The sequence below is a fragment of the Lissotriton vulgaris genome, chromosome 10, assembly GCF_964263255.1.
Source record: "Lissotriton vulgaris chromosome 10, aLisVul1.2, whole genome shotgun sequence".
Lineage (NCBI taxonomy): Eukaryota > Metazoa > Chordata > Amphibia > Caudata > Salamandridae > Lissotriton > Lissotriton vulgaris.
In genome coordinates, this window is record NC_141698.1 from 344,115,549 (window position 1) to 344,125,077 (window position 9,529).

Consider the following 9,529-nt stretch of genomic DNA (forward strand, 5'->3'; position numbering starts at 1 on the left):
GGGGTAAGTCAAACGGCAATGTTTTTGCATCAAATCCGAAATTAGCCTTGAATGGCGACATTCCCGTTGAACTATGCCAGGTGTTATTGTAGGCCAGCTCTGCCATCCACAAAAGATCTACCCAGGATTCATGAGCTTCTTTAGAGAAACATCTCAAATATTTCTTTAACGTCTGATTCAGACGTTCGGTTTGCCCGTCTGTTTGTGGGTGGAAGCTGGTAGACAGATTAGACTCAATATTCAGTGCACGACACCACATGCGCCAGAACCTGGCGATGAACTGGGGTCCCCTGTCGGACACTATCACCCGAGGAATACCATGCAAACGGACAACATTGCTAGCTAGAAGTTGTGCCGTTTGGCCGGCATTCGGAAGACTTGTACAAGGGATGAAGTGTCCCATTTTGGTGAGGCTGTCTACTACCACCAAAACGGCGGAAAACCCCTTGTCCAACGGAAGACCAGACACAAAATCCAAACTGATATGCTGCCAGGGTTGACTGGGAGTAGGCATGGTAATAAGTTTCCCCGCTTTTTTAGAGGTTACTCCCTTTGCTCTCGCACAGATATCACACCTAGCCACCCATGTCTTGACATCCTTGACTAGATTAGGCCACCAGAAATGCCTTTGGACAATATCGAGGGTTTTACGAACACCAGGATGTCCCACCAGTTCTCCCTCATGACCCCAAACAAACGCCTTTTTCTGCAACGGTATAGAGGGCAGAAATAATTTATTCTGGTAAAAAGGCAACCCATCTCTCACCTTCCTCTCTGCTACGCCATGAGCCCATGACATCCAACCTCCTGGATACTGATAAGTTCTTACATCATCCAAAAAGGTCTCAGCTCTGACTATGCATAAGACTTTCCCTTCCGGAATGATGGCCTGTCTCTCTTCCACACTATCTGCTGGCATAGACTGTCGTGATAGAGCATCTGCCTTTCTATTTTCAGACCCTGGACGGAAGGTGACTACAAAATTATATTCAGCAAAAAAAAGCATCCACCTCATTTGCCTTTGGGTTAAGTGTCTAGCAGAGGACATAAATTGCAAATTCCGGTGGTCTGTATACACGGTGATGGTATGCAGGGCCCCCCATAGATACTGCCTCCACTCCTGAAAAGCCCTCTTGATCGATAGCAACTCTTTCTCAGCTATCGTATAGTTGAGTTCAGCCGAACTCAACTTCTTTGACAGAAAGGCCACCGGGTGCAACTGTCCAGTACCCACATCTCTCTGTGACAACACCGCCCCGATAGCTTCATCTGAAGCATCAGCCTCTACCGTAAAGGGATGTTCCAAATTGGGATGTGACAACACTGGGGCTGTGATGAATGAGGTTTTAAGTGTTTCAAAGGCCTCACCTGCTTCCCTAGTCCACTCGAAGGGCTTACCCTTTCTCAAAAGTCTGGTAATTGGCACAGCAGTCAACGAGAAATGTAAAATAAAGCGCCGATAGTAATTCGCGAAGCCCAGAAAACTCTGGACCTCTCTCACATTTCTCGGAACCGGCCAATCACGCACTGCCTCCACCTTACGTTCTGACATTTGTAACCCCTCTGGACTGATCATTACTCCCAAGAACTCCACACTATATACTCCAAACTCACATTTGCTGAGTTTCACAAAAAGGCTATGTTCTCGCAACTTGGCCAGTACCTTGCAAACATGTTCCACATGACATTTTTCCTCCATCGAGTACACCAGGATGTCGTCTATATACACGACTACAAACAAGTCAATGAACTCCTTCAGCACATCATTAATCAGGAACTGAAACGCCGCAGGGGAATTACAAAGCCCAAACGGCATGACTAGATATTCGTATAGTCCATACCGCGTCTTGAAAGCCGTCTTCCACTCGTCCCCCTCTCGAACCCTGACCAAGTGATAAGCCCCTCGCAAGTCCAAGCGAGTATAGATCATGGCTTCCCTCACTTGATCGATCAACACGGTGATGAGGGGGAGAGGGTAACGATTCCGGATGGTATTTTTGTTCAAGACGCGGTAGTCCACACATGCCCTCAAATCACCATTGGCCTTTGCTATAAAGAAAAGTGGCGAGGCTGCAGGAGACCGGGACGGTCTTATGAATCCTATGCTCTCATAATGATTGATGTACTCCTTTAAATGAGCAGTTTCGGGCACAGACAACGCATATACCCGACACGTAGGAATCACTGCCCCATCAATCAAGTCGATCCTACAATCGTAGGCCCTATGAGGCGGTAGCTTCTCAGCTCTGCTCTCACTAAAAACATCCTGAAAAGATTCATACTGTTTTGGAAGCACCACCTCCTTCTCAGCCGCTGTAGCCACCACAAATTGCAAGGCTAGCACTGCCCCTGGAGAAGAAACATAAGGTACTAAATGTTCCTTGCAGAACCCTGAAGCGAAATGCACTGTACGGGACTTCCAGTCAATGGAAGGATTATGGTATATAAACCATGGCATTCCCAAGATTATTTCATATTGCGGAGCATCTATGATATTCAGCTCCACTTTCTCCACGTGTCGACCTTCTGATACTTCTATAGACAACTCCACCTCAGCAGTTTTCTCAGTTATGAGACCCGATTTAATGGGCTGCCCATCAACGGCTAAAACCTCCTCGGGATTACCTCGGGGTACTCTAGGTAACAACAGACGATTCACCAACCCGTTGTCTATGAAATTACCTGTCGCCCCTGAGTCTAACATCACCATTACCGCATGGATTTTTTGCTCGCACTCCAAAGACATCTCTAACACCAAATGGGACTCAGTTTCCCCTATCCCAGAGGATGACAAGGAGGTAAGTTTCCAGTCGGGGATCTCTTCCGCCTTAGGCAAAGATGATTGCCCTTCTTCCGTCTCTCTGGCCGTGCTAGAAGCCGCCACCCTTTGATTCTTATTCCAAGTATTTGAGGTCTTGGGCTTTGAAGGGCATTCTCTTACATAGTGTCCCTTCTTCCCACAATACATACAGAGACCTTGGACTCTTCTACTTTCTCTCTCAGTTTTTGATAAAGGGGGCCTAATAGCTCCTATTTCCATTGGCTCCACCCCTGCCTCTGCAGAACCCGTAGCTCTAGAAGGAAATCCTACATTACGGGCATAGCCCCTGTCCCATTTCCTTCTATCCCCACTCCTCTCAGTCAACCTACCATCCAACCGCAATACCAGGTTCACCATATCTATACAAGTAGTGGGCTGCGGGTCTATGTGTGCTACTGCATCCTTCAGTTCCTCCCGTAAACCCTGATAAAACAGGGACATTCTTTTACCCTCTGGCCACTCCGTTTCCGCTACTAAGCGATTGAAAGTAGTTAGATATGTTATCAAGTTGCTTCTCCCCTGTCGCAGTGATAACAACTCCTTGTCCGCACTGAAATTAGTGGCCCTTCTGTCAAAGACTTTCTCAAACTCCTCCCTGAACACATTCCAATTTGACAGCATGGCATCATCTCTCTTAACTAAGGGCACAGCCCAATTGGCTGCATCCCCCACCAAATATGACATGGCAAACGCAACCCTGGAGTGATTCGTAGGAAAAGACGCAGGCTTACAAGAAAAATGCAGCAGTATCTGCGTCATGAAAGCCTGTGTTTTGCGTGGATCCCCTCCATACCGTTCGGGAGTAGCTAAAGGGATAGGGGGAGGAACAGTTACTTGAATCTGTGATGCACCTGAAGAAAAAGGTTTTTTTGATAACTGTTCGACCCTGTCCTTCAGTGCAACCGCCTCAGCCTTGGACGCTACTAGTTCTTGTTGAACCAAAGCCAAAGCCCTCAACACATCATCCAAGGTGGCCATATGTACACCAACCGGACCAGGCAGAATGCAATTCGTGGGTTCGTGATTCTGTCAGACTCCACGCTGCAGGATCCGGATGATGCACATAAAACTCCACCTCCCGATCTCACCAACACACTGGTATCAAAAACACAGTGGGTTCGAGCGATAGGGCGAGGGAAAAAACAGGAGACCAAGGAAGGGAAAGGAAGGGGGCAGCTGGGAAGGGAAGGCTGAAAGACAAGAAAATAACAGGGTACTGGTTATTACTGTTCACTTCGAAAATCCTATCTCTCTTCCTGTATCTCTATGATGATAAAAGGTTCACCTTTCTTCAATCAACGCTCTCCACCTCCTCCCTGTATCATGGTATAGGTATAGCTGCAATAATATTTCCTATGGGATATAAACAACAATTATTTCTAATTCACCCCCTAGAGTTGCTGTACAATTATTTGTAACATGGCTATACCTACCCCTCCTGGAAAGGATTGTGCTTTAAATTAAACGTGAGGATTTCCACCCAATAAGTGCTCTCAAATGATAAATGTTAGGCTCCAACGAGCATGTCTGTGATGCCAGAATGTACAATAAGTTCCTTCAGGAAATACGGCAAGATGTAGCCTCCTACTACTATCTTCCGCTCCCTTTCAATATCTCTAAAGGTCTCTCCTATGTGCACGCTCCAAATACGGCAAGATGTAGGCCTTCCCACTATCTTCCGCTTTGGCAATTAAATCAGGAGACACTAGTGCCTTGCTTCGTAGCGGCAGTGCGCAGAAGGCTAGCACCACAACACTCCGCTCTCAATAAACACCACCAGGATTCCAATAATATTCTAGGCAGTCAGCATAACACAGTCTACACATCACAGTTCATTATTTCCTAGCACGCGTTAATCTCACGCGTGCGTGTAACTCACAGTTCAGTTGCACTTCTTAACAGTCCGCTGTGCTTCCGTGGCTCGTCCCTCTCCTGACAGCAATGAAGATTGAAATGCCGGCAGGTAAAGATCAGGCAAACCAACAAGGAACAGGAAACACAGTTCCTGCTTCAAAGGCAGACGTGAAAAAACACTCTGCAATAATAGCGCGTTCCAAACTCACTCGTGCTGGAACCAAAAACAAAACGGACAGAACTTCTCTTATCCAGAATCCAGAGAAGACAAGGAAACAATCCTCCACTATACAGCAAACGAACTGCAGGTCACAAAATCACGAACAGGAAGCAATGGGTCCACTCAGCTTATATAGGACCACACCCCCTGTATACGCATTCTGGGAGTTGTAGTTTTTTAATGTTCGGTAGGCGCCTTGGCAGATCCTGACATCAAGATAGCCTGGCTGATGAGGATTATGAATCCGAAACCGGTCCCAGGATGCTTGTTTCCAGTCCAGGGAAGACATGGCTTGGTAGTTTAGGCTGGACTGTTCCCATGAAGCATAGGGTCAGACTGATTTGCATATGGCCATGTCTGAACCGGGGTGGCTGAGTGAGCTAAAGAATGGTGATGGATTAAACCCAGATCAGTTGACTGGGGGTGAGTGTTTGATTTGCTCAAACGCTCCGTCCATCATCCCCTTTTGTTTCGCCTTGTTCGCCCTAAGTTGGCAGGGTATGCTCAGACGTGAGCCCCCAGCTCACTTGGCCACTGGATTCAAGATAGCCTGGCTGATGAGGATTATGAATCCGAAACCCGTCCCAGGATGCTTGTTTCCGGTCCAGGGAAGACATGGCTTGGTAGTTCGGGCTGGACTGTTCCCATGAGGCACAGGGTCAGACTGATTTGCATATGGCCATGTCTGAACTGGGGTGGCTGAGTGAGCTAAAGAATGGTGATGGATTAAACCCAGATCAGTTGACTGGGGTGAGTGCTTGATTTGCTCAAACGCTCCGTCCATCATCTCCTTTTGTTTCGCTTTGTTCGCCCTAAGTTGGCAGGGTATGCTCAGACGTGAGTCCCTTGCTCACTTGGCCACTAGATTCAAAATATCCTGGCTGATGAGGATTATGAATCCGAAACCGGTCCCAGGATGCTTGTTTCCGGTCCAGGGAAGACATGGCTTGGTAGTTCGGGCTGGACTGTTCCCATGAGGCACTGGGTCAGACTGATTTGCATATGGCCATGTCTGAACTGGAGTGGCTGAGTGAGCTAAAGAATGGTGATGGATTAAACCCTGATCAGTTGACTGTGGGTGAGTGTTTGATTTGCTCAAACGCTCCGTCCATCATCCCCTTTTGTTTCGCTTTGTTCGCCCTAAGTTGGCAGGGTATGCTCAGACGTGAGTCCCTTGCTCACTTGGCCACTGGATTCAAGATAGCCTGGCTGATGAGGATTATGAATCCGAAACCGGTCCCAGGATGCTTGTTTCCAGTCCAGGGAAGACATGGCTTGGTAGTTCGGGCTGGACTGTTCCCATGAGGCACAGGGTCAGACTGATTTGCCTATGGCCATGTCTGAACTGGGGTGGCTGAGTGAGCTAAAGAATGGTGATAGATTAAACCCAGATCAGTTGACTGGGGGTGAGTATTTGATTTGCTCAAACGCTCCGCTCCGTCCATCATCCCCTTTTGTTTCAGCTGCTCAATGCAGCCAGGCTGCTAAATGCAGCTGGGCTGGAAAACCCAAGTGTGCATGTGTGTTTTGGTCAACCTGAGACGGCCGGCCTAACACACATGAGCACTTAGTAAGTGCACGTAATACTCTTCCTCCCTCCTCCCATGCCTCTTCCCGTCCCTCCCTAAAGCGCTGGCTTAGAGCCGTAAAATGCAAAATAAAACGATGCAAGAACATCATTTTATTTTTACTGAGCCATGCAGTGGGGCAACACTCCTCCACCACTTTCAGGGCCGGACTGAGACCAGAACCTGGCCCTGGCAAACTGCTCGGCTGGCTTCCCTCAGGGGGAGTGCAGCCGAGCGTTTTATTAGGGCCGGTTTTAGCCGAATTTGTTACAGGGGGCAGATATTGCCGGCCCCTGGTAACAAAAGCAGCCTCACAGGGACCCAAAACCAGCCCCCACCATGGCAACTGTGGAGGAGCCTCCGCTGGTGCCATCTGATCTCTCAAGAATCGAAGAGCTCTTGGCCAAGACAACCTGAATGCAGAAATGTTCAAGGCAGACCCTGAAACATCAGCCAAGATCCTCCAATCACTGCTTACAACGATTTGGGAGGGAACAAACGTACCTGATTACTGGGGCCAAAGCATCATCATCAAGAACCCAAAGATGGGGGGTGGGTGGAGCCAAGATGTGCGACTAAGCGGACAATCTTAATCGGAGCTCCGACAACCGGCAGCCCGTCAGACCTTCCCTTGGGCCTGTAGACTGCTCTCTGCTACTGCGGAACCAGAATTTGATGACCCCCCACCCACTGAGCCTGCTAGCGGGGGCTGAGGGCTACTGTGGCGGCTTCTTGAGGAAGTACCTAGGTGAGGCCTATTGGAGTCTGCCGAGGCTCGTGGTGCAAGGTTCCAGCAGCAGGTACGATCCTGTGACTGTAGGTGGGCAAGACCGTCTGTCTTGTGGAACTCACAGGAGCAGCCAGAGTCGTTGCAGGAGGCTGGGAGCAGTCTGCAGTCCTTTCTGTGGACTAGACAGACAGTGCAGTGTGCAGCACGCAGACACCCTGGGACTGCAGGACTGTACGGGCTGTGCCGGAGGCTGAAAACGTCGATTAGACTGAAGGTTGGGGGGCTGGTAAGTGAGCGACACCCCCCACAACAGTATTTAGTAACTGTGCCCAGAAGCCCGATGAGGAAGGAGCATCCATACAATAGAAAGCACCAGAGAGAGGAGAATCGGCAGTAGGGTGGAGGAAGGGCAGGCCTGCTTTTAATTTGCAGCGCAATGGCCCGTGTTGAATAATCAGAGTGCAGGTCCAAAACAAACAAAAAAAATTACAAAAACATTTATGGCCCATATTAATAGAAGAAGCTCTGTGGGACCCAGGAGATTGTGGCAGCGATGTGCCAATCAACTTAAACTATTGGGGTGAGACCGAACTCAGCAACCTTTCCCCTTTGTTTCTCTCACTGAATTATATTGCTGCTTTCACATGGCATTTGGAAGATATTGATGACTTAAGTAGTACACTAGGGGTCTGCACTGTGTATTGCTTGGTGAGACCTAGTGTGCAATATAAACTCAGACTCTGGGCCCTGTGTTGACTGGTGGGGTGGAGGGCGAAGCGAAGCTCAGCTTCGAACTGTCCATTGGAGAGATACTGGTGGGAGCCGCTTCCTACTCTCATGCCACCAAACCTCAAGGGGGGCTCGGGTGCAGCCTCAAAATCCTGCAACTCTATCGAAGACAGTATTGGTATAATGGCGCATAGTGGGGCTGCGAATGATGCTGGCGTGAGGGAGAGGCTGCTTCACCATCTAAATAGGATATTAAAAATCTAATATTAGAAGGAAATATAGCAATTACTGAAAAGATTGATGGGGTGGCAATAACTGACACTGCTGCATCAGGATATGGATAAATTGAGAGAACAAGTTAAAGACTTGGGAATGAGAGCAGAGGTTGTGGAGAAAACTTTGAGTGCACATTCTAATCAGCTAAGGAACCAGGAAGAACGTATGCAGCAACAGGAGGCAAAACTTGCTGATTTGGAGGACTGGTCCCGTCGTAATAACGTTTGCATTCTTGGTTTGCCAGAGGGCATGGAGACAGTACCAGTGGAACTGTCTCTAAGAGCTGGCTCTCCACGGTGCTACCAGGATTGAATGTGGAGGGCGAACTACAAGTAGACAGAGCTCATAGTACCCCTGGGGGAAAGCCTAAGCCTGGTCCGTCTCCCACATGTTGATTGCACATATGTTAAGATACAGAGATAAAGTTGGTATCTTGACAGCGGCTCTTACACAGGGAGAGGTAGACTATTTTGATAATAAAATAGTTTTTTACCCAAAAAATGTAAATCCTTTGTAGAAGTCAAACAGAAACTCAGACGCAGTATGGGATTATGCTTTGCTTCTTCCGGCGTATCTGAGGATTGATTGGCACTGGAAGAGACATTTCTTTAATCAACCTGAAGAAGCCATGCAATTTATAGAGTCACTAATGTTCATATAAAGGTACATGTTATTTCGGCTGCCTGGCATAATGATTCATATAGGTGGGTGGGTAAACCAGCCTAACATGATGTAACCAAGGAGGAGCACGTCACAAATGATAGAGAATAATACACACTAGGATGACAGAGGTATGGTCTTTTTTTTGGAACGCCTGCTGACAATAGCAATGTCGAACTTGGAGGAACCTATACCAGGGACCCCTTGGGAACACTGCGCTGTAATGGGGAAGTCTGATTCTGTTGTTAACGGGGGGAATAACGCCAATTGTGTTGATTGTGGAGGCCACGTTGAGGGAGGCCACACAGGAGTGGAATGTAATATTTCTTACATGTTTTTTGAGAAAATCGAATACAATCACAACAGTGTTTATTTGCAGTACACATACTATGTGCAGGTGAGATGACTTACAAGTACACACATGAAGGTGACAATTCTATAGAGGAATGTTAAGGGAATCCAGAACCCTGTTAAGTATCAAAGGATATTGTTTTACTCTCGCAGACAGAAAGCTCATATAGTTATGCTGCATGTAACACATTTATTACTCCAAGAATATGAGAAGCTATGGACTAAATGCGAAGCCGTCTCTGACATGCAAACTTTACTTCATCGGCAAGAAGGGTGCTGTTGTGGGTGGATAACAGCATTCCACTATGAGCAATCACAGA